Raw genomic sequence first — 27,338 nt, 5'->3', positions numbered from 1 at the left:
GTGCAGTTCAGAGATTCGTTTTGCCTGGTCTACCAGTGTTTTTATTGTGCTGCCTATGTGTCCTGGGTGATGGTTGGAGTTCTTGTGCAGATATCTGTTCGTGTATGTAGGTTTTCTGTATACTGTGTGGCCCAAATTTTGTTTTGGTTTGGAGATGACTAGGATATCCAAGAATGGCAGTGTTCCTTCTTTTTCTTTTTCCATTGTGAATTGATTGTTAGGGTGGATGTTGTTCAGATGGTTCAAAAACACAGCCAGATCTTCATGGTTCCAACTGGTGAAAGTATTATCCACATATTGGACCCATGTTGTGGACTTTTTTGGTACTGTTTCTAGGGCTTGCTTTTCAAAGTGTTCCATGTAAAAATTTGCTATCACAGGGCCCAGAGGGCTTCCCATTTTAACCCCCATCTCTCTGCTTGTAGAGTCCAATGCGCTGGCCAACTTCAACTGGATAACTGTGATTGCTGGCATGAGGAAGGCTGTATTGTATGGTAGACCTAGTAAAGATGAAACCTCTCAGCAAAAACAAGTGGCAACTTAAATTCAGTACTAGTATGACTGATTACATATGAATTAAAACCCACAATTAAGAATGAAGCACTCAGGTTGAAATCCAGTGCCTAGTCCTAAATAAAGTGGACCCACTGAAACAATAATACAATCGCTCCTCCTTTCTCATGGACTTGAGATTTGTGTTCTTGATTACACACGAAGGGACAACCTCTGTTATCCTCAATAGGGCATGCCCCCCACAGGGCACACCCATTCAAGCCTATGGGGATTAAATAAGTGTGAGTCTCTATTTTCATGGGGGGTGGGTGGGTCCAGAACAGATCCCCTGCAAAAATGGAGGGCCGACTGTATTTACTCAGATAAATTGACTTATTATTCAGCTGTTGAGTCAAATTGAGCCTAATAATTGAGTTTAGGATCCAGAGTCCTTGGTCTACAAGGATGAAATCTGCCAGTTTTAGTTCCTCCCATTATTACCTTTTTGAAAAATGAAGCTTTTTCTATCTGTATGTGAAGAAATTTGGAAATTGTGGTAAATTTATCTGCAATGGACTAGCCTTCTTCCCTTGCTGCTGCAGCTATAGATAAGCCACAGTTGTCCCTGAACCTCATTGTATCTCAATAGTCTCTCTGTGTTATACATGGCAGTTTCAACAGCAACCTGTGCACATGGGACCTCAAGACAACTAAGGACTTTATCATACCAGCCTGTTCTCTTTCCACAATCACCTTAGTTTAAGAATCGAAGTATGGTGGTTTGGCATAATTTCTTACTATTTTTCCCCACAATAGCTCTTTTGCGATCTATGGTCAAACGATCTATTTTCCACATTGTCAAACACCAGCTTCTAGAAGCAAAGAAGGAAACAAGTGATCACAGCTACCAACCACCTCCCAAAGCTGGCTGCTGTGTGAATGTGGCAGCAGCTGGCTTCAGGAAGCTGTTGGCCACCATGTTATATGCAAGGGGAGGGGGAGAAGTGAAGAGGAGCAGAATCATGCCCAGTCTTACCATGTTGTTGCCTACAGGGGACCTACAGCAAGACGGTAGGAATGGATAGCAGTGAGGCTGATACCCTATTGACAGATTTTGTCTGTCAATGAAAAGGGGGCACTATAGTGACAAATGGAATGCAAGGCAACAGCAGCATGGACATGACACCATGTGATAAGTACCAGCCAAGGACACTTTTATCCTGTTAAAATTCCACTTTCCTAGCTGGCACAATAATGTCCCTATGGACCTTTTTATACTACACAACTATAGGATTATACTCTTTTGTAGTTTGGTGAAGCAGAAGAGCTCTCCGACTGAGGATTTTAAGTATTCCGTCATGAGATGAGACCCCAGGATTCCATAGGTTGGAGCCATGGCAGTTGAAGAGGAATATAGAGCTATAATTGTGTTACTGAATTTCTAGAATGGCCTACCTGTGATGATCTGGCATGGTGTAACTGGTGAAGTTATGGATGGATGGATGGATGGATGGATGGATGGATGGATGGATGGATGAATGGATGGATGGATGGGGGGAGGAATTCTATCAGGCCCTGATGGGAAGGGACTCTACATCGTCCTCTCCACAAAGGTGTGTAACCTGAAGAAGCAGGATGCCACCTTGATTAAATATTAGAACATGAGATAATAAAGATATGACCAAATAATGGATGCAGATGCTGTGGGGGAAGATTTTCCCAACCCTCACTGCCTACTTTGCCTTAGTTCTCTATTTATTTACATCCCCCAATACCTCCTTTAATTTTTACTGACAGAAACAAAGGGGCCGCTCAGCTCCCCACCCACAACTCAAGAAATGCTGTTGTGCCATTTTAAATGATGAATGAAAACAATTCTGCTATGCTGCATTTTAAAGAAATGTAATCAGAGTCATTTTAGATATTGAAAGATAGAGAAAATTCCAGGCTGTGGCAGAAGTGATGGCATAGATAAAACAAAACAAAGCAGGGTGGGGGTGAGGGAGAGACACAAAAACCAAGAGCTGAATGAATGCGATTAAATTTATTGTTTCCCGTCTATCTAATCTTCATGCTCTTTTCTGTGAAAGTATTTTATTTGAAGCTGCATTTGTAAACATTTTAAAAATCCAGATTGCCTCCAGCCTCTTTTTTTATTGCATATTTTACCAAAGAAGGTCCACTGTAGATATTGTTGCTGTTGTGCCCTCACTCTTCCACTGACCCCAAACCAATATAAAAGCCATGGCTAGCATGCTGTCTCTGCATCCTATAAATGGAATGCTGTTGTCCTACAGTCCTTGCATATAAAATCTCTATAGAATGTTAAAGGGGTTGAATTTACCTGAGACCAAAGAATGACAGCTCAGAAGCATAATCACTAAGGACAAAGATAGAACCAAGAAAACTGAGGTATGGGGGAGCATGGGGAACAGTTTACAGGTTAACACAGCAGCAAAAGCAGCAAAATGCAACATGTATGGACTCCAATGTCTATATGCTAATGCACAAAGGAAAGAAGACAAAACCAAGATGGTTTCAAAATCTTAGTACAAGAACAATCTGATAGGTATCACTGAGACTTTGGGATATAGCTATCAACAGACAGGCCTTGTTTAGAACAAATAGATTGTGAAGAAGGGAAATAGTGGGGAGCATTATATTTAAAGAGCACGTAGGTACTATAAATAAGTTCAAGTCTCACAAGGTAGATGAACTTGCAGACACTCCCCCATCCACCATAGCTGTTATCTGTAATCTTTGAGAATTCCTAGAAAATGGAATGTCAGAGGACTAGAGACGCACCACTGTTGTCCTCATGTTCAAGTGGGGGAAGTTGAAATCAGGAAAGTATGGAGCAATCAGTCTGATTTTGATACCAAACAAAATTCTAGAACACTATATTAAGCACTCTATTTCTGAATTGTTGTTGTTTTGTTGTTCTGTGCCTTTAAGATGTTTCTGACTTATGGCAACTTTAAGGCAAACCTATTGCAAGGATTTCTGAGGCTGAGTGGGAGACTAATAATGCATTGATTACTAGGAATCAATACAGATTTGTCAGGAATGCACTGTGCCAGAAAAACCAGGGTACCATTTTTTGGTTTTTGTTTCATTTTGTTGGGGGTTTTTTTTGAGAGAGAAAGAGAGAAAGAGAGAGAGAGAGAGCACAATTGATAGAGAGAGACAGAGATCATGTTTAGCATATCATGAGGATTTTGTAGATAGACATAATTTGCTTTCAGCAAAACATTTGACAAAGTTTCTTTTGCCCGTTTTGACAAGATGGTAAAATGTGGGTTGGATAATACAACAGTTGGGTGGATCTACACTGGTTGGCAATCATATTCAATGAACACTAATTAATATTTTACCACCTTTGATGAACTCTTGAGTGGAGTGCCTCAGGGCTCTTTTCTAGGCCCTTTGCCATTCAATTTGTTTTTATAAATTATCTTGATGAAGGTGTAGAAGGAGCTGCTTATCAGGTTGCGTAAAACTAGGAGGAATAGCCAACACTATAGATGAAAGGATCAAGATTCACAGTGAACTAGATCAGCTGGAAAACTGGGCCAAAACTTACATGAGATTAAAAAGAGAATGTTGGCTCCCATCAGCTAAGGGACATGTGTGTAGTTTTTTTTTTTTTGTTATAGTCATCACTCATATTTTGTATCATATAAATCATGTACAAACTGTAAAATGTACGATACACTCTATTATCTCCACAGCATTCCTTTCCAGTGTCACAATACCTTTACAATTTTGATGGGAAAGCCCACTCCAGGCATAAAATAGGTCCACTTCAACTCTGATAATGTCCTGAAATTACCAATATCACCCTCTAAAGTCTTTTAGGGAGCAAGATTCACCATGTTAAGTACATTTTTAAAAATTGTGTGATTTGGAGAACCCAAGGAGCTGAAGACCTGCAGAAATAGCTTTGAGGGCTTCATGAAGCCTACAGGCAGGATAGACTTTGGAGGTACATCCCATGTTGCCACTGGACATAAAGGTGACCTTGGTGTTTGGAAGTGCCTTTTATTAACCTGAGCTGATCAGTCAGCTACAAATCTCCTTGGATACAGACTGACTACAAATACCCTGTGCTGGGATAATCTTTAATTTAAATTACTGCAATGCATGGTGCCACATATGAAACAGTCTTAAAACTTCACACCCCCCTGAAAAAACAAAGGGTTCACATGTTTGTTAGGTGATACAAGGCATTTTGAATATATTATGTTTTTTTCTTTGTTCCAGAAGCTTCCAGATCATTTCCAGACCCAGCTGCAAGTAATTCTTTTAATCAAAATGATTTGGATAAATTACTAAAACATCATCTCCTCACATGCCCCCTGGCACAACCCCAGGACAGAGTCATCTGCCCTTGCCAAGTGATATCCAGCAAGTATCTGTGTCATGAGCCAAAGCCAAGAGGCATGATCTAGATCATGTACAATCTGAAGTATGGAGGCAATTCCTGTATTCCTTATGTAGAATAGGGAGGAAAATTGTGAGATTTTAAAAAGTCAAACATTTAAAAAGTTAAAAAATAGTAAACAGTGTGGTTTGGGAGAGATCGAAATTGATGGATTCTCAATTAACTCTCAAAGTCTTGGTTTGAACCCTTGGGTCTTCAACTATGATGCAGTATAGACGGCGCTATAGTGCTGTGCGTGTGCCATGCTAGGGTTATGGGACCGCGTAGCAATTCAGACGTAACTGGCGCAGCAGAAAAAGAACCCACTTTTTGCGGGTTCTTTTTCCTGCAGAGGGAAGCCCAGATGGACCATGCCTTATTGTCCACCATAATCTCCTAAGCGGCAGGACATATATGCCCTGAGGTCAGCCTCAAGGAACCTCTTGAAAACAATACCCCTCAGACTTGCCGAACAGGTAGTTTGGGAGTCACTAATGGGATATCATTATCTCCAATAATCAGAAGAATGGATGATGATTGTCTAGATGTCTCACCTTATGAGCTGGCTATCAACTTAACTCCCTTCCCATTTCCCTTGATTATTGTTAGACCAGATTACCTCACCCAAGACAATCAAACACCTTTGTCCAATGGCTAGTTTTCACCCTTAAAACCCCCTGGAAAACTTCCCTCAGTCTGCTAATTTAGATTTCACAGGGACTCTATGTCACTGTGATCTCTGGTCTAGCTCTGGCACTTCTGTTCAACCAACACTGTTGCAACGGCTGTGTCTCACTGTATTTCACTCTGGAAACAAGTCTCATCAATAATAAGTGTCACTGTAGTGCTGCCTCAACCTTTTCCAAAACTAACCCCTGGGTTCCTGAGCCTTGAATGAATGAGTGTGTGATAGTGAATTGCTGTGTGGTTGACCCTTTAAATAAAATATACTTAATAAGCCTTCCTCTGCATCATTTCTTAGATCTATCAGTCTCTTGGTATACAGATGGGAAACGATTTTGTAGGGTCCTTGTAGATGACCCCCTCTCAGTTTGAGCTAAAGTAAAAATTTTCCTACATAGATTTTGGTTACATCTGGGAATACCTGCATCTGCACAATATGGCCTGTGTGAATGGAGGAATTTTGTTTCAGGCTTTTGTTTTGTGTTTGAAGAATTTACCAGTGTTTGAGAATTTCTTCACATTCACCCTGGAAAGAAGAAGTTTAAAAACCAGCCAACACCATGAATGTGACAGAATGTAAAACTGGCAACTTTTCCATTCTTTTCCCAAGTACATCTGGGGGAAAAAGAACCCAAGTACTCCAGATTATATCTAGAGAGGATTTGATGTGGACTAGGTTGGAAAATGTCAAAATATTTCTCATATTGAAGTCTTTGAATCTGTAATCATTACCTGTCATGGGAACAATTCCCAAGTTTGAGCTCAACAGCATTTTTTTTTTTTTTTTTTAGTAGACAGGTAAGATAAGTTGACATGGAAAGAATACCATGTTCTTTCCTGAAATACTCTGATTTTAACTTTTCTAGAACAGAGTGGGCAAAAGTAGCTTTCTGGATGTTGTTGGACTACAAATCCCATCATCCCTTACCACCAATAATGATAGCAGGTGTCGATGAGAATGCAGTCCAACAGTATCTGGATGACCATACATTTCTCAGCTCTGCTGTAAAGGAATTCCAGTCTCTTCCCTTTGGAACTAGTATAAATTAAGAGGAGATATTTCACCCTCCTTTTCTTATCAGCCAACCTCCACCTCTCCTTTTCTCCTACTTCTTTTGTCAAGCCATTATTAGTTCATTAAGTGCTTTGGAATGGGGGGGAAAGCAGGGTGTCCTTTTAATTTACTGCTTTCACATGGTACATTTGCTAGTGCAGGCCATGAAGATTGTGAGCTGAAGAGTCTCACTGTGCTTGTGTGAACTAAGTAATTATTATCTTCAGGCTTGACTTGCTGTCTCATAATTTTGGTAGTGCCTGGTGTCATTTTCTCATAAGACTATCTACATATAAACAGAGGGCTGTGTGATGGAGGACCATGAGATTTGAATATGAATTATCTCTTTGTTGTGAATTGTATCTTATGCATAAATTCATGGCTTTACCGTTTGTGAGTTATCAGAAGATATTTCATGGGTGGAAATCGTTCTCGTTATTCCACGTCTTAAATTATATTCTTCTTCCCCCCATTGCTGCTTTCATTTGGTTGTTTTGTTTTCAATTTCGTTCTAAGCAGAAGTTTATATTTAATACATTATATCAGTGCCTTCTATTCTGTGCGGACTCTTAAAGGCAAAGATTCTTTTCCTTGTTGAATCTAATGGGGAGAAAAATTCATAGGGTGCATATTGATTTAACCCCAAGAATCTCTTTATTGATGTTTATGGAAGTACTGTAGAACCTACACTTTTAAGAAAGCCATCTATTTGAACTCTTTCATTCCCCTGAAAGTCAAAACTGCTGCAATCTGAGGTCATTTTAGACAGCACAGAGTGAGAAAAGAGAAGGTAAACATGTTCACAGCATGGAGGTTTTGTTTATTGAAGATAAAGCAACCAAATACTACAGAAAATGCATTGTACAATAAATATTAGAACTGACCCTTTGGCCAAGATCAGCCATGTTATCAGTTTACTATCTGATGTATCATCTCTCTGGAGACTTTATTTCCTACTGTTGTAGGGCAATGGGTTCAATAATTCAATAGTTCTCTCCCATCACTGCTTTTATATTGAAAAACTGTGCTGGCAGAGTAGTTCCGAAGGATGACATCTGGAATCAGGGGATTGAGACTATTACTATTTCTTGAAACTTGGCAACTTCATATAAAGTGAATTGTTCCTCTAAGAAATGCACACATACCCACACACTATGGAACATTTATGGACATGTAACATGAACGTCAAGCCATAGGGCCAGAATACAGAGAGATGACTTCATTCATAGATTTCTTTCTATAAGTGGACTGGGAAAGAGTAATTCCCTTTCCTTAATGTAGCCACCTCCCCCCCACCCCCCAAAAAATCTGCTCTACAAGGCTGGGAAGCCTTTTGCAGTCAGTTTTCAGATCATGCAGAAAGTACAAAGGAGACTGAAGGAAAAGAAAAGAAAATTCTGCTACAGTGGTAGTTAATGACAGAATGGTGGTGGTTTAGGCCAGATTGTAAACCTGAGGGCAGGGATTGTAAGCCTGAGGGCAGGGAAATGTCTAATTAACAATCTGTAAGCCGCTCTGATAGCTTTTTGGCTGAAGAGCGGGGTAATAATAATAATAATAATAATAATAATAATAATACCAAGTTTTCCAATAAGCTGGTAAATCTGTGTCTGGGCTAATGTGGTTGAGGGTAGCTAGATGCTTTTTTTTTTTTTTTTTTTTTGTATCAGGATCACCATCACCATAATCATTATTATCACTATACTCTTCATCCTCATCATCCTGCCACACAATGGCAATCAGATATAATGGAAAATGTTCTCCATGTTTATTTTCAATGTGCAAAGTTCTGTTTGGGTTTAAATGGAAAATGTGTTAGTCATATAAGAACTTTGTATAAATTTTGTATAGAATAATTACTGAACTGCGAAGATTCTCCTCAGTACAGGATTCATCTTGGCACAATTTCTTGATACTCAAAAGTATGTTGTTATTGTTTTTAAAAAATCATTTTTGATTATTTTCTAATATTCTTTCCATCCCTATTATATACTATATTAACTAATAGATTTAACCATATGGTTCTCAGGGTGAACAGCTAAAACAGAATAAATACTTCATCATATTACAATTTGCCTTCCTTCCTAGAGATTTAGATCCAGAATTTGATAGGACCTTCAAAGACTATATAAAAATACTTCTGAATGCTGGAGACAAATTGGCGAACAGATGACGATCACTGTTGTAATATAATAGTTAAGTACCTCTTGTAAATGATCAGATTAGGTGAGAAGGGCCAAATTTCTCATACATTTGTATGGGACAAAACCAGTGGCTTCCATACAAAGGAAAGGCAGTGAATAGGAAGATTTGAAAAGTTCCTTTCTCAATCAGTGTAATATCCAGTATACCTGAGGTAACAGATAAGAGCTCACCCCAAGGCTGGGAGACTTCAGATCAGCTCTGTTTTCCTTTGTTTTCATGGGAAGTATTCCTCATTTCTGGAAGCAACAGGGAAGGAATAGTGTGATCATTTGTTAGGAAGTAGCATGAGAATCACTATATAATTTTTATTTGCTGCTGTTGTGTGCTTTCAAGTCATTTTTAACTTATGGCAATCCTAAGGCAAGCCTATCACAGGGTTTTCTGGTTCTGAGAATGTGTGATTTGCTCCAGGTCACCAAGTAGGTTTCCATAGCCAAGTGGGTAATTAAACCCTGACCTTCATTGTAATCCAACACTCAAACCCCTATTCCAGGCTGGCTCTTGATGTTCTATAGTCTTTAGTGTTTCATTAGTTTAAGTGTTCTTGGGCTTTGGTTTATTAAGTTTATCTATCTGACATTTATAAGGAAGGAGAATAAGATATTGAAATATTAAATTTAGCCAAACAGTTTATATCTTAATCTCATCCCTCCCAAATTACCTCTAGATTTACTGGGTGACTTATTGAGAACTGAGAACTAGGGAAAAGCTCCTAGCATGTGCACTTCTGCTGAATTCCAAAAGCAAAATCTGAGATGTTTTGAAATTCTGAAAGCAAAATTTGAATATTGAAATTGTTCCAGATGCTGAGGACACTCTTCAAACACTGTAGAGATGGCACCGACAGGCCTGTAAAAGAGATCATTGTTTTTCCCTAATTTATAAGTCAACAGAGTTTATCAAATGGGAGAAATTTCTCTTAAATTCGAATGAAAAGAAAGTGGGGCCAGAACGCATTCACTCAAAGTTGCTAGTTTCGCGCACTTATGTAAATGCGCATTGCATTCAAACTGGCTTCCCATTGCCCGAAAATAGCATGGCATTGCCCAAATTTGTGTGTGGCAGTCTATCACACAATAACGTGAGACCACATGATTGCGTTCGGACTGACTTCCCATTGCCCAAATTTGCGGGTGGTGGTCTATCACACAATAACATTGCGTTCAGATTGCCATTGGATTATATTTCCAATTCCCCTTGTCTGATAAACTCCAATATGTAGCCAAACTACCTAGCATGGCTGTAGAAGTATGCACAGAACTTTCTTAGGGAGGAAAAAAATAGGCCTGAATTGACAATTACATTAAGTCACTTATGGGAGTTCTCCTCCCTGAATTTTTCACCACTATGAAAACTGCATCAGGATGTGGTTCCCGTTCACAGCATTGACTGTGATAACATCAGAACCCATTTTCAACTCTCTGAGCTAATTGGAAACATCAAATCTTCTTTGCTCAAATTTAGTCATGCTTCATTTAAAAGTTAAAAGCAGCTCCTGGGAGAAGCGAAAGCTTCATTATTCAAAACCTCTTTTAGAAGCAGCATGGTTGAGCTGGAATAATTTAAATACTTGTTTTTAAGCTTTGTTTTAGGTCTTCCCATCCATTTTTTTAAATCTAAGAGAAAGAAATGTCATGTACCATTTGGGGGAGAATTAGACTTTTTCAGTTACCCAAGCCTCATTCTGTTATGGTAAAAACATCATTATCATGTGAAACATTTTCATCAGCAAGACATATGGCAGCAAGGTTGTTTAAAATAACTTATATGGTTTCCAGATATAGGCTTTTTTGGCATGACAGCAAAGTTTAAAAATACTAGCTTAGAAAAAAAATACATTTCTGCCTGCTGCCCACTGCATATTCATAGTAAAAAAATAAAAGAAAAATAAAAGGCCATCTGTTTACTATTCTGGGTGCACTAAATAGGGGAGTACAAAAGGAGAGAGCTCAGTTGAGAAGTCCAGAAGGATGTTCTCCCATAACACCAGAAGGGACACACTACTGGGGCCTGCTCATCTGAGTTCAATTTGCTTTTATGATGCCGCAGCAAAATTTGGCTACATAAATCTCATTTGTATTGGATTGACAGTGAACCACAGCATGCATGCTCACTTGGAAACAACTGATTTGATGTCTCTCCAAAAGCTAAAGCAAAGATTTGCCAACCCTTTAGACTAGTGGGGATACAACATTTAACAATCTCAAGGGAAACTTTCAGAATTTCCCTTAGGGACTCAATCCAGTCATTCATGAAGGCATTCTATGCCTTCAGCTGAGTCTCTTCCTATGCTTCCACTGACTTAACAACTCGTGAGCAAGAGAGTACCAACATCGTCATGGATGCTTCATGATTGACACAAGGGGGAAAAGGGTCAAAACAAAAGAAAATATGATCCTGTAAATCTCCAAAAACAGTGATTTTCTTTTAAAGGAAGATGTTGGGCCTTTCCTCACTGAAAGGATTTTGAAAATTCTATGAAATTCATGGGGTCACCATAAAATAATAGGTGATGTGGGGCTTGTCTATGGAGCTTATCGCTTGGCTTTTAAATTCGGCTTACCTTAAAGCTTAATTTGGGTGACATCCTGATGGTTTTTGCTACTGAATTTGTTGCCTTAATACAGCCCAGGTCCATCCCTGCTTCCAAGAGTGTTCCGAAGGCCATTTTCTTAGGCTGGAAAACTCCCAGATCTGATACAAGCCACAAGGAGCTCTCCTGGAAGTGGGAATGGACCTGGGCTGTATTCGAGCAGCAGATTAGGCAGCAAAAACCTTCTGATAACATCAGGACACTGCCTGAATTACGCTTTAAGCAAGATAGAGATAAGCTGAATTTAAAAGCCAAGCGATTATCTCCTACGTTACTTATAAATTCTGAATTCCCCATAGGCTTGCTGTGTGCATTTTACATTATGCAGGCCCCAATCCCAAATTAGATCTGATTTTGTGGGGCTGTACAGCCCCTAAGGGGCAGTAGGATGCTGCCCCTTTCCTACCCAAATCAGGGCCACGGCAACTTCATGCCATGGCCCCAATCTGGCCTTTCGAGGGCACAAAAAGGAGCCACAAAAAGCAGCTCCTTTTTGCACCCTCAAAATGGTGCCATACCTGCATTCTACAGGATACAGGGCAACTCTTATATTTTCATCTCCTTAAGCAGAAAGAAAAATGTCAACATTTAGTTCACATGGGAAGGGAGATGTCACAGTGAATTACACCCAGACACATAATTGGCCACAACTTTATTGAAAAAAGATGATAGATAGGGTTGGCCCTAGTGCATGGGCCTGGATCTGTCATCGTCCAACCCACTTGTTGTCTGATGAACCCCAGGCCCGGTCACAGCCAGGCTTCGAGATAACAGAAGGGGTAACCCACTGATCACATGTTCACATCCTTGCCCCTTTGTCACCAGGGGATGCTGTTCAGGAGTTGCCCCTGCAATGGCAACACCTTGCTGCTCCCAGCACCCCCAGGTCCCCTTGGGTCTTCCGATCCTGCACTCCGTAGCACAGGAAACCATGCCCATCAGATCAACGCCCCATGCTATCACCCCTAAAGTTGTGACAGCACCCAATAACCCACTACCCAACTAGAGGGAGGGAGGGTAGGGAGAGCCAGGCTGGAATGGTGCCAGCCACTCCAGCCACTTGGTCCTTCATTGGTCCTTGGTTCAATTAGGGATGACGCTGGGCAGAAGTCCCACTCCCTCCCAGCCTTCCACCAATCCGGAAGTCCACCTGGAGCAGATGGGTGGGATATCTGGCTGCAAAGGCCACTGGGACTTGTAGTCCCTGAGTGACTACCAGAAGTCCTGCCCCCAGCAAGCCCAGGCAGTCAATCTGGGCCCACAGAATCCCTCCCAGAGCATTCTGGGAGCCAGCCAATTCCGCCCCCCCCCCCCCCGCTAGGCCAAGAGAACCACCACAACCTGACGGCTTCCCTCGCCCTGCCACTCGGTCATCCCTGTGAGTCGGACAGCTGCATTTCCTGGTACAGATGAAGAGTCTGTATGGAGTGTCTAATGTAGAACATAGGAGGACCAGATGGATGAAGAGAAGAGTTCACCTCTTCAGAACTGCTGCTTTTACCTGTTCATTCAAAATCTTTTAACCTTGGAGTTAAGTAAACTATAAATCTCTAATGATGAACAAAGATAAACAGAGATTCATATAGTCATTTGTAAAGAGTCAGGTGGGAAACATGAAATTTGTTGTTGCTCTTTTGTTCTCTGTAATTAATAATAATTAATAACTTAACTCAGGAATTAAGTAAAGGCAATTAAGTTAAAATAAATTTAATTAAGTTATTGTCTCATTTTTAGGGGAAAAGAAAAGAAAGACCATCTGTAGTCTTTTCCTTTTAATTCCTGCTTCTTGCAATTTACTAGAATGAAGACGAGGAATTGACCTGGGTAACAGAATACTAATTAACTTACCACCCCAGTTGCTTGTAACAAAAAGCTAGTTTAAATAAAAATGTTCATCACTAACCATGTTCAGAAGATGTAGAACCTTGATGAAAATTTAGTGAGAGAGAATTCTGAATGTAAAGGTCAGCCACCAAGTATAAATACTGTGAGCAATTCTGGATCTCATAGTGAATTAAGGAGGCCATGGCCCTGAGTCTGCAGGATCTCAGCAGAGCTGATGAGAATAGGATGTCTTAGAGATGTCTCATTCATAGGGTTGCCATGAGTCAATGCTGATTAGAGGGGAGTTAATCAAATGGTAAATTTAAAAGGAAATTTCCACTCGGCCATTAAGATTATACTGGAAGAAAGAGTGGGGCACCTTTTAAAGTTAATGTCAGCACCAAAATGAATAGGAACATGTGTTGATGCAGACATTTAAGTTATTTCATTGTTATTATTTCTTTATAAGGTTATCATATATGGCACCATATATGAATGAATAAAATTTCATTCATATAAATAAAGAAAACATTGGGCCTGTAGCTGACTGCACCCTCTGCTTTCAGTAGGACGATCATCTGTGGTGTTTCTTCTGCAATATGATGTACAGTGATGTAGGTCAACAACTGATGCTTCTGCCATCATTATTTCTGTACATGCATGTGTGGACCTGGTCTGGCAATATTTTGGTATCTCTTCTCTCCTGGATTTGTTATCTTTTAAAAAAAAACTTGTTGAAGAACCCTTTTAAAAAAGGGAAGAAGTTCCCACGATACTTACACAACTGTTGTTGTTGTTGTTGTTGTTGTTGTTGTTGTTGTGTGCCTTCAAGTCATTTCTGACTTATGCAAAACAGTAAGGCAAACCTATCGCAATTTTTTTTCCAGAGGGTTTTGCCTTTGCTTTCCTCTGAGACTGAAAATGTGTGACTTACTCAAGATCATCCAGTGAGTTTCCATGGCTGTGGAGTTTGTACCCTGGTCTCCAGAATCATAGTCAAACACTCAAACCACTACACCATGCTGGCTCTGTGTCATGCAGCCATACCTGATGGATATCAGTCTAGCTACAGCAGGTACATGAGAAGGGTCTAGGTCCACTAACTTCTATTAAAAAAATCCTAGGAGGGGTAAACTTAGCACACTGTATTTTACGTGAAGTTTTAGTGCACCTCACTTGGAAAGAATGTATATTAGTGGAAAGTTAAGTGCTCTGCAGTTCATAAAGTTCTTGAACCTTGGTTGGCAAAATGCCAGAGCAGTGTTAGACACTTGAGGTTAACCGTCTTCAGATAATGCAGTGGGTAGAAATGCTGGGCTCCAAGTCACAAACACACATATCAGAATATCTAGCATTGAGTACAGTTCTTTGTTGCTGCCTCAGCTGCTGGCCCTTGTGGGACCTAAATTACCCCAAGACTTTAACACTGTACAAATAGCAACAACCTATGGGGCTTTCCCAGCTCTTTATGAAGAGACTAAAGTGGCAGGCACCACAATACAGTAGTTGCTACATGTTCCCTGGATCTGAAAACAAGAAAGTAGTTGGGGGGGGGGGATTAAGGTGCATCAGTGTACATCAATGAAATTGCAATTTTGCATTATAATGCTATAACTGAGGGAAAATAAAAATAAAAAGCAAGGAAGTAAAAATTTGCCCTTCAAACCATAAATCCACTTCAAAAAGCTACACCCTATTGTAAAATAAAAATAAATAAAAACAACTTTAGGGAAGCTTTAGCACAGATCTAAACTATCAGTATAAACATCCTCACAAAGAATGGAATAAGTAGATGCAGAGCTGACAAAAGCTGGGAAAACATGGAGCTATACTAGAAAAAAAATCAATCTTATTTAGATGATTCTGAAAGAACTCATAAATAGGAAGCATGTACAATTTTATTTAATGGGAAAGTACATTGGAAAGAAGCAAGTTCTGACTAGGGCTGCATCTATACCACAGAATTAATAGAGTTTGCCACTTAGGTGGTTTCAAAGGCTTCACTTTGGGGGCCCCATTGACTTCACTATGGCTAACTAACTAAGCTGTACCTAGATCAATTGTCAGATCTCTGACTCTTAATTCCATATTCTAACAAGACCCAACCTTTTTCTGGCTGTTTGCATACAGAATGAGCGAGAACGAAATGATTGTAAACCTGAACGAGAGCACTGAGACTGTAACATTTTTGCATAGGTCCTAAATATAATAGCCTTAATTGTGATTCTAAATGAAATATTTGTGATTAGGGTCAGTACCAAGGACAAGAAACAAAAACAAAAACAGGGCAAAGGCTTTGGTCATATCCATATTCTCCCCCAGAGGCATTTGGATGGCCCCTATTTCAAACAGAGAACCTACTGTAAGGAATACATTTGTCCCATTAAAACAAGTGGGAGTACAGACCTATACATGGCTGCTGAATTATCATCCAGTTGAATTAAGGTTACATTTGTGCAACTACAACTATATTAGACATTGCTAATTTGTCCTGTTGACTCCACTGGGACAGAGAGCTGAAACTCCACACTTACTGTGGTATAGGCCTCATTGAGGACTCATTTCAGAGTAAACATGTATATGACTGTGTTGCCTAACACAATTAACTTTCTCTAGAGTCCAGCCAGAATGAATCCTTGTCTGATTCAACAAAGTAGTTTTATGTTTCTGTGCAAAAGCCAGCCTAAGGTCATTTTAATCCCAGAATTGTGTTTTGTATTTTAATAAGTCAACACAAGTAGATATTTTACTCATTAGGTTTAATATATTTTGATTCAAATAGCATTGTTTACCTACTAGAGTCCATGAGTTACGTATAGCATTTCAGTCTATATTTAAACTTCATGTTTAATTGGTTCAGCTATTTCCGAGACCTTTATACAGACAAATTATACTGTTTGTAATACAGTATATAATTGTACAAGACAGTAGTGATGCATTCATGAAACCAGACATTTCCATGATTGTGTATGACTTTCCTTTTGTATTCAAGTTCTTCGCAGCCTCCAGGACTTGTATGTCAACCTCACTTTGACTTACAGCTGAGTTAAACAGCTCCTTGAGTGTGTGTTCTTTATCCTCCTGTTCTCATATTTGTAACCCTTTCAATTTCTTAATATCCCCCTTGTTTGACAGTACATTCTAACCTATGACTCCAGGAAATCAGTCAATAAACTCCCAGCACTTTGATCTCCAGGATTATGGGATCTCTCTTCATGCAAAAGGAAAACGTCAGCATAAGCAAATAAAAAGACTTCAGGAGCAAGAGGTGTTTCAAGACAAAACAGAAACCATTCTGAACATGTACAGTGCTAAAACTACTGTTCATCTGAGCTTATTCACAAGAAAAGGAATAAAAAGGATATTTAGGTTAAAGATGAGTTTCCTGCCATTAACTGATAGCAACATTTAGTTGTCACATAAAGCTTCACACTCATCAGTCTTCTGTTCCTTTAACTTTTCCCCTTCCCTTATAGCACACTGTATCCCAGTGTTAGGAACAAAGTGCTGTTTGTATCATTGGAAGAAATACGTGCATAGAATATGATACAGGATTGCAGCCTAGGGTTGTACTAAAGAATGGGTTTTATATCTATGCAGTGTATTTGGGGCAGTCCACATGATCATACACCTTATACTAGGCAGGCAAGCATAAGTTCAAAGAATTCATACTCCCTTTGATCCACTAAGGATCGTAATCCCCAATCAATTCCGATACTTTAAAAATGCACATTCATTTGTATTCTTCTCTTCTCAGACCCAACTGATTATCAGCAGCATTTGCAATTTAGTATTCTTGAATACTAAGGAAAGTGTTCAGATCATAAGACAATCCTGGGATGTGTGGTTTCATTGACCCAGATCTTCAAACTATGGTAACATTTTATTTGTCCATTTCCTCAGAATGAAAGCCCATGAAGATTCCAAGAGGAATAATAATAATAATAATAATAATAATAATAATAATAATTTCTTATCTTCTCATAGTTTAATAGAACAAACAAGACATATACATACTAAAACAATCCACATTTTAAAATTCATCATTTAAAATTTAAAACTTAAAAATCATCTGGATAGGCCTACTGGAAGAGATTAGTCTTTAATGCTGTCTTAAATTTGGATAGTGTATTCAGCTGTTGAATCTCATCTGGCAGGTTGTTCCACAGCCTAGAGGCAGCAAAGGAAAAGTCTTCTGTCTGATAGTTGTCAATCTAGTCCTAACTAACTGGAATAAATGTCCTGTAGAGGACCTGAGTGTACAGAGCAGATTATAAGGGAGAAGGTGATCCCCTACATAACTTGGACCCAAACCATACAGAGCTTTAAAGGTAACAAACAACATTTCCCAATCTTCTCGCACAGTAAACTTTCCCAAACAGAAACAATGTTGCATGTTGCCCTATGATGCTAAACATACAATGGGCCCTTGGTATTCATGGACTTGCCTTCCGAGGATTTGAGCGTCGCGGATGGTAAGCCCACATTGTCCCCTAGATTGGGACTGGGCTGTGGGAGAGAGCTTCATAAGAGAAGTCAGCTGCATTTGGTGGTGTGGTGGTGGCCGCGGCGTCTCCTTCCAGGCCATCCCGCTGCCTCAATCTACTCTTGGGGCAGCTCTATTCCTGCTTCCTCCTCCTCTTCCTCTGCATTCAGCACCTCCACCTCCCCTTCAGTGGTGCTTCTCCAGGGAAGAAGGAGCACTTTCTGCCAGCTCCCTCAGTGGCCACACAGTCTGGTCCAGTGCTGTCAACCAAGCCCTGCCACTGGTGCTTCTGGGCGGGCTTAGGACTCTTTGCAGAGGAGCCCACGGAGAGAGTGCTGGGGCTGCTGCTGTCACAGCCCCCACTCTGGGACTGGAGGAGTAGCATCTCCACATCTGCCATCTTCGAGCAGGAGCAACTGCTCCCTCTCTGTCCTCCTCCCTTTCTCCCTCCCTCTCTCCCAACCCAGCCAGTGGCAGTTCACAGACAGGAGGGAAGGAGAAAGGGAGTGTGAGAGACAGTTCCCTCACCCTTTTTATTTCCCTCCATTCCACCCTTCTTCTTCCCCCCTTCTTCCATTAGGGAATTGAACATCCACGAATTTTAGTATCCATGGTGGGTGGGTGAGTGGGGTCCATCGTATAATACAAAATCCATATCTGGATTTAGCTATAATTTCTAGTACTGTTAAAATGCAACCCCATCCATCAACATATATTAAAAAAACTTTTTGAATTTTTCAGGTAGAAATTATGCACATGCAAAGCCAGTTTGTCTACAACAGACACATGATTTCAACACAAGAATGAGAAACAGTACTGGATTAGTCCAAGGGACCATCACATCCAGTGTTCAGTTCAATGGATGTTTATAAATCCACAAGCAAGACATGAGAGCAACAGCACGCTCCTGTTTATATATCCCAGCATATAGCCTAGTCACTGATAGCCTTATCCTCCATGAATTTGTCTAGTCCTTCTTTAAAGCTGTTTAAGCTGCTGGGCATCACATCCCAGAGAAGCAAATTTCACAGTTTAACTATGTGCAAAAGAAGCTTTCCTTGCATGGAGATTGGAAATGGGAGATGGAGATGCTGAATTGCTGCCCATTATGCAGCATTAAATGTGCATGAGGCTTAGCAGAAAAAGGTGGTAATCTCAGCTACCATGTTGCATCAGGAATATATTGGAAAATGGTGTCATTAAATAATCTAGGTTGCTCTTGTAAAAGAGCCAATCAACACCTCTGGGTAGTGCAGCAAACGAGTGTCTAAGAAACCAATTCATAGGGGAAGAAAAAGAAAGTGGTGATAAGATAAAAAATAAGACCAAAATATGGGTTAAACCTACATTATCAGCATACAGAAACTTACATCATTTTACCCTGTGTTCATCTGGGAATAATTAGTTAAGAATAACGAAAACCTTGGAGGATTAGAGATTCCAGAACCTCCTGGTCTACAACTTCAAAATATAGCCACAGGAGAGATAGTTTCTGGAATCTCACTTTGGGATGTGATAACTATAGAGGCATCTGGGTTTTTTACTGCTGTCACTTTCCCCATTGCCTTAAACTGAACTCTGCTTTTGTGGCTTAGTGTCTCCTGCCTCCCACCCCACCCCACTGCAATTGTTTCACTTTGCAGCTTAGCCGCCATCTCACACAATGCCTGGAGACAGTAGTTCTTCAAAGTTCCACATAACTTGGAAGATAGGTGCCTTCTTTGATACATGTCCTCCTCAAAACTCTGTTTAGCATTTGGAGTTCAGGCTGTTCCAAGACCCTCAGGCTCACAGGTGGGCACAAGGACCTAGATATTCTTGGTTATGACACCTGCACACTGGAATATTCGCATAAAAATGATCACTTCCCCACCACCATTTCCTTCTCCTTTTGTGTCATGTATTTTTGGAGTGTACGACGGAGGGCAGGGAACTGTTTAATTTAAAAAAAAAATGTAGGCCACCCAGAGAGCCTTCGTTGCTGAAGAGTGGGGTATAAATACTCCAAAGAAATAAATATGGTCTGTACAGCCCCACCATTCAGCTCAAGAAATGTGCTGAAAGCTGGCATCTTCACAAGGCCAATGCAGGATGCTAGGCTAACGATCTGCTGTGTTTGTGGATTCTATTGTTGTGGTATTTTTATCATGTTGTTTGATATCATTTTGATTGTTTGTGTCTCTGGTGTTAGCTGTTTTATGTTTTAGGTCTTTTAGTGGATAGAAAATGGGGAAAAAAATAACTCCACACCACAGACAAGTGTTTTACATGGTGTTGTTACCACTGAAGCCAAGCAGATATTATATGAAATAACAACTTTCATTTGGAATGTAGTTCCACATGTACTGACCATTCTTCTGGAGCAGAAAAACTAAAGTATGGAATACTACTTTTTTTTTTTTTTAAAAAAAGGACCTAATTAATTTATTTACTGCTCTGATGATAGCTAATTACTGTTACTACAGTTCAAAAAGGTAACTTGCTGAATTAATTATTACTAACAAGTTACTATTACTATTGAGACATTGGAAGATACAGGAAAATGTTCTCTGGTTCCCCTGTGTGGCCACCTCAGATACTGCACATTCATACATTTTGAATGTTTTTTGTAAAATACATATCTTTTCTGGCTGCATCATGAAGCAGCCACTCGTCTGACCTTTAATTTTCATCCTTCTATTTTTTTTTGAGTCAGCACATACGTGCATTTGCACACACACATGCACATGCACATACATATACACACACAATGAAAAATGGGCAGACAATCTGTTCATGTTCTATTGAAAAGAAATGAATTATAGATATAACTGTTATAGGAAAAATTTAATTGCATTCTAGCTCATTACTGCCAAAGACTGCTTGCACAATAATTTGCTATCAAATTTAGGGGGTGCCTAGCTCTAAGGAAAACCTAGGTTTTGTTCTGGTCCCCAAAGAAGAATATATATCAGCCTAACCATTTGTACAAGATTTTGCTCCAAAAGTGAGACTGTTTTATTCCATTTACTCAGATTATCTGCTTTGCTCAGTCTACTAATTTGCCTCTTAAAGAGACAATAGGGAATAGGTTCCATCAGTGGCTTTTCCAAATAAAGAAGGAAAAGACTCCTAGGGCACAACGAGGCCGCATAAAATGGTCTCACTTAGTTTTCACAGCGACATACAGGATGATTAGGGTGGAGTCCAAGCCTTTTCATTGTCTCAGGGCTTTAATTTGGAGGAAAAGAAGTGGGCATTTATATCCCAGTTTTGAGGAGAAAATCTATATGTTCATGAATGCATGTGGACTGCACTCCATAGTGACCTCAGTGTGAGACTGCTGTGTGAAGTTCAGAAATACATATATTTGCATTCATAAGTGGAGGAGGGAAAACTGGAACAGCCACGGACATGTGGCCATGAATAATACAATTTATTGGATTGGGGTGAGTTTGAAAAGGACAGTTCTCCTGATCTCACATCGGTGTGTGTAGACAAGCCCGTGGTCACTACAGATCAGGTTAACCTGAAAGTAAATTGGATTTTCCTTTCACTGTAGATGTGCCTCCACTTGAAACCCCAGTGAGCCACTGCCAGTCAAGGTAAACAGTGTAGAATATGGTGGGTCATTGGTCTCACTCAGTATAAAGCAACTCCCCATGTTCCCTTAGGCTATGTTAAGGATACACGTGTATTGTACTATGTAAATGCAAACTATTATTATTTTCCAAAACTGAAACACTATACATAGGATTATGGGCAATGTTTCTTCATCTAAAACTCTTTTAAAAAACAGCACCAAGACAATGACATCATCTGGCCTTTGTTTTGCCTTGTATATGTCTTTGATAAAATGCCTAAAATGATCCATCTGATCTCATGGCATAAAGTGAACACTGATTGAGTCCTATTGCATCTTGTAATTTGTGTATTTCCCTTATTCCTCTTCAGTGCTTTTAATGGAACCCTGTCAAGCGACCAAAGTCAGCATTTGAAAAAGCTGGGAGATGGGCATGAGCCTCAAGGAGGGCGGCGTAATCGAGCTGTGTTTTTTGAAGGTACAAGACATCAATCCCAAATCATTTATATGATGCAAATCAGTTATTGTATTTGTAATGCACATTCTTTTAATTGAATTGCTCTGCTTCGTCTTTGTTGCACCATGAAGATAAGCTAGTAGAAGGGGGATGCTTCGCTTTGGACTGATGTCTCTAATTGCCAATAAAGCTTGTGTGCTCTGAGTTGGCAGACAAAGGAAATGATCGCTTTGCTCATTCTTCATTCCTCCCATTTTTCATAAAAAAACAAAAAAAGCCTTGTTTTTCATATTTCATTTACAGACTAACAGTTAATAAAACACTCCATGTCAGAGTTAGAAGACTGATTTTCCTTTTCCTGGCTTCATCTGTAAAGCACGCTAACAGGTAGTAGCTATTTTTTAACACTGAAATTCATTTTTATTCTTTTTCTTGTATTTTTCCTCTTCGTTTTTCTTTCTCAGTAGAAAGAAGAAACCAGTAATGAACAAAAATCTAATTTGTTGTGTCAGCCTGGATATTTTATAGGCAAAGTATAAGGTAAAGAGTTTTTATTGTAATGTTTCAGAAACAAATTCTCTGGCATGCATACTTTAAACGTAACCCATTTAATTTTTGTGAGACAGATACTGTTGTTACCAAAAAGCACATTACTATACATTTTTATTAAAACTTACAGTGCAAATTCAAGTCTAATAAATCCACTAAAGTCGTTGCAATAAGAACACTCTTATCTTTGCATACAGGCACTCTAGATGTAGTAGATCACCAGAACACAATAGATATACTTGCACTGATGTAATACTGTATGCAATAGTCTGTCTTTAATTTAACATGGGTTAGTTAATTGGTTCTTAATGGTTTTGTTTTAAGAATTTGTAGAGCTATCAGATAATTTATTGTTTCTTTTACAATATGATATCATTATGATTATTTATTTAGTATTTTCTTCTGAGACCTCTGGTGGAAAAACCATATATATATATATATATATATATATATATATATAGAGAGAGAGAGAGAGAGAGAGAGAGGTACAAATAAATATATTTTACACCTAACCTTAGTAAACTTCCTTTCTTGAAATGCTATCTAATGTTGCTGGTATGTGAGATATGTGTGTGGTGTTACAGCATTCTGAAACATATCTTACCCAGATCTAGTAGGACATGATTCACTCATGTCTTTATACACAAAGGTTGACAGTAAAGATGGTGCTAAAATGTTGTTTAAAGAAAAAGACTTGAAGCAGATTCGAAGATTCCTCCCCAGCTATAAAAACCACAAGACAAATTGTAACATACTGGGGCTTCCAAGGGATTTACCATGTTCACTGAAGAAGCAAAATGCTGAAGGAGACAGGCTCTGGAAAACCCACTAGAACAGTTTTTATATTTTTCAGTGTAGAAATTGTTTTTAATCTGTTTTCAAAGATATGCTTTTGCACGTGTGGTTATGAATCCCTTTGGTGGACCTTGGGCACAGGAAGGTAACAAATTACAACAGAAATAAATACAATAAATAAATAATTACTGCAGATACTTGTGAGACAATACCTAATTATAGTACTGAAAGTCACAGGTAGAATGGAGAAGGGGGACACAGCAAAGGAAAATTTTATTTTTTCTCCCATTAAAAAAGGAGAAAACTAATGTGGAAGTGAAGGATTGTGTGGGACTTTCTGCTTGTGCATCTAAGGCAACTGAATGGAAACAAGGAGAGTTTTGATAAAGACCAGGGCCAGTCCAAAACATTTTGCTGCCTGACGTGAGGACAAAATGCCACTCCTACATGTGAACTAAAGAAGGAATGTGTATGTGAACTAAAAAAAGGAAACAGCCAGGGGAATTGAGCAGTGGGAACCAGGGGACAGTTGCTGCTACCTTGCAGCATCTGCTGGCTAGCTCTGCCTAATGATAGGGGTGTCTCTGATAAGGACAGCAAAAATGCTCAAGAGTCTTTGCACATTGCTAATCTGTCCACTTTTGTGAGCATGTGTTTCATTTTAATAACAGTTGTTGGGTGTTTTCAAGTCGTTCCCAACTTATGGCAACCCTAAGGCAACTGTATCGTGGGGATTTATGGGGTGGAGAGTGTGTGGCTTACTCAAAGTCACTAAATGGGTTTCTATGGCTGAGCAGGGACTCAAACTCTGAGCTCTAGATTCCTAGTCCAAGGCTCAAACTACTACACTGCACTGACTCTTCAATACGAGAGAATATAAAAATAATACAATGTAGGGAAAAGGCCTTTATTTTGTTAAGAGAGTCCAAGCTTTATGGATTTTTTGGAGTGAGGGATCAAATGCTTCTCCTTTGAAATTTAAGCTTGCATCCCCTCCCCCTTTTAATGAATTGGCATTCTTTCTATATTCAAAACACTAGTTGTTTTTTCTTTAAATTAGGAGAAGGCAATCCCTCCCATAAGACACACAACCCACTAAGTCCAAACACCTTCGTTTTCTTTTCTAGTTGCTCTCAAAAAGGTGGCCAGTAGTGACATCATGTCATACACTTCATAGATGAAAAGTAGAACACATGTGGCCAAGTAACATCAGTGTGTAGTCAAGAAGGCCAAATTTCTTATTAATGAGAAAGAACAGACAAACAAGAGAGGTTGCAGCAGTTTGCTTTCATCTGAGCCACCTGGAAAGTCAACATTTTACCCCCTCCTCTTGCCTTCCCCATGCAGAATCAAATGAATGTCAATTACTTTTATTCTTTGAACTCAGTTTGCAATAATACAGGTAAGTTGAGGTAAATGGGGAAAGTGGTAGGAGGAAAAAGAAACTGGGTCATTTGAAAAGGAGCTGAAAAACTGGGACAGCAGAGGATTAATCAGAGGATTACTTGGGATAGTTGGTGGGGACGATCATGTTACTTGCAGCCACCATTTTTAGAGGGACTACAGAGGGGCATGGAAATATTTCAGGGTAGTGAGGTGTTCTGGGTGGGGTTGTGTGCATGAATTGGTGTGTGTTTTCATACGTTTGGTGGATTTGGTGCATTGTTTTCAGGCAAAAAGCACAAACATAAAAATTAAAATGGTGGGTTGTGGGTCATTGGGGGAGTGATGAGGAGCTTCAGAGGCTGCAAAAGAGGGGTCCATGGGTCACATTGGCCAGCTTACTGCACTTGGCCCAGATCTGCCCTAAACAATCCTTTCAGTTGGTCTGTCACTTTAACCACTATCATTATCTTTTCATTGCATCTGGGGGGCTGGATAGGAGATCACAATAAAAATAATCTAAAATCATCTGGTGATTTCATGTTTGAGGTGAAAGTGGAATGACTGAGCTTCCTAGTACTACTCAGGTATTCTGTATTCCACATGATTGACATTGCCAGAGGACTTAACAGGGCTATGCAATCTGGCACCACCATTTCTGCCACTTATACACCACCACCCATCCCCTCTGCTATCCAAGGATTGCAGAAGGCTGCCAGATGCATGTTGGCTAAATGAAAAACTGTTACGGTGGAACCATTACATGTAGAGAATACAGTGCTAGAGTATTGACACTCTCACTCTCAGCTTCTATACCATACCACTTCCCTAAAGGCAAACTTTAACCTTACTTACTTTTTTAATTCTTGGTCAGTTGAAGTGCATCGTCATTACCCTTCCTACGTTACTCTGGATCTAACCCTCTCACAGATCTTTCCCAGGCTCCATGACATGCCTCAACCTACCAATTTCTCAGACCCCTCCCTCCTAGGCATTTGCTTCTTTTATCCAGTCTTATTTAGATGCTTGGCTTCTATCATCCCCTCTAGGATTTCAGCATCTCAATCACATGCCTTGGCTGTGTGTAGAACATGAGTTCAGAGGAGGTATTAGTCTTTCTCTCTTAGAAGATTCAAAGCTACCATTGCCACCCAGACTCTTTGTGAATAAGAATACAGATTTACTTTTAGATAAACAGATACAGGAATGATTCTCAGACCTCAAAACCTGGACAGAGTAAAGTCTGGATAGTTACTGTTATATCTTTTAATGAATGATGAGAATGGAAGCACTGGTAAGTATAGTTCAAATAATGGAAATAAGAGGTGTTGGTTTTCTGTTTTCTGCACCCCCAGTTTTCTGCACCAACCATTCTCTCATCCCACTCTCTTCTCAAAACATAAATCTTTTTGCCATTTAAAAAAAAGAAAATCAATAGTAGCCAGACATAAAAGTATTCTTTATTACAGATGTTTGAGATCCTCATCAGATGGGGTTGATTAAACACACATGCACACAAAAAGACTGGTTCAAAAGACCAGTTCCTGTCTTGAAACCAGCTTTTTCTTATTATGCTAATTCTTGTTATCCAATCTATCTCATGTGTGTGTGTGTACACGCACATACACACATGGACATGCACATACCTACTTATTTCAGATGAATAAACAGACTGAGTGACACGTAAATGCTGTTTATCTGACTACTGTCTGCCATGTACTCACTCACTTCAGTATCATCTTGTTTTAACTACAGTATACTGCTTAGCATATCTTGTATTTTTTGCCCCCTCAAATGCATGTGCTTTTGAGAGGTTGTTATGATTATCCAAGAAAAGGAAAACTGACCTTATCAGTCCTATTGTATTTATGATACGTTTAAACTAGCTCAGGTGATATTTTATTATTTTCTTCTAATATGACTCAGGATTAATAGGCCCTTTTTCAAAAAAAAAATCTAAGAGATATCCAAGCTGATAATAATGTTGTCTAGTAGAAGTAGCAGTAGTTGTTCCCCTCAATATACATGCCATTTTATAAAAGCAGAGCAGGCAAAGCAGGTCCTCGACTCTCTAAATTTCCAGTGTGAAGTTTGGAAGGACCACAAAAGCAAGGATAACTACGGTTGGCATTGATAACAATATATGAGAGAATGGGAGAGTCAGAAACTTTCAGGAGGAAAGTTCAATTTTTCCCTGGCGATAGAGAAATGGAAAAGAATCTATTATTCTAAATAGCTGATAAAATGAATTTCCAATGATGTATTTATGTTAGTACTTTTAGCAAAAACAAAAAAAGTTTAATGTCAACTGGAAGATTAATATATTTAACATGGAATGAGATTTTCTAGACTATAGGTCACTTAATTAGGTACAAGAAGTGTTTTCAGGAATTTTAGGCATAGAGATCTGGAATGGGGTAGATTGAAAAAAGGGAAGACAGAGGGAAGTTAAATGTAGAAAATGCTGATAATAACAATTGTATTATTAATGTTCACCATTCACAAATGTGTGGTTGCTTATAGCACGAACAGTGGATAAACCAATTAACACATGACTAGACCTCTTTATCTTGATTCATGTCTTTGGAGACAGACTTGAACTTCTTGATGTATGGTAACGTAACATTTTCTCCACTTGCCCTCTGAATTATTTCTGCTTTATAATGATCATTGGAAGGCCAGTGACAGATTGTCTTGAGATATTATAGTGTTCTCTCTCTGTTTTTTAATAATGCCCTTTCTGACCTCAGATATGCCTATTTACCCACTTGTGTAGAGACTGGTCTGTTTGTCCTGTGTAAGATTCTCTACATGCAAATTGCTGAGAGATG

Source organism: Sceloporus occidentalis, unplaced genomic scaffold (genome assembly GCF_023333645.1).
Source record: "Sceloporus occidentalis isolate IW3139 unplaced genomic scaffold, rSceOcc1.0.p SCAF_3, whole genome shotgun sequence".
NCBI classification, from domain to species: Eukaryota; Metazoa; Chordata; class Lepidosauria; order Squamata; family Phrynosomatidae; genus Sceloporus; species Sceloporus occidentalis.
Note: the sequence above shows the minus strand (reverse complement) of the source record.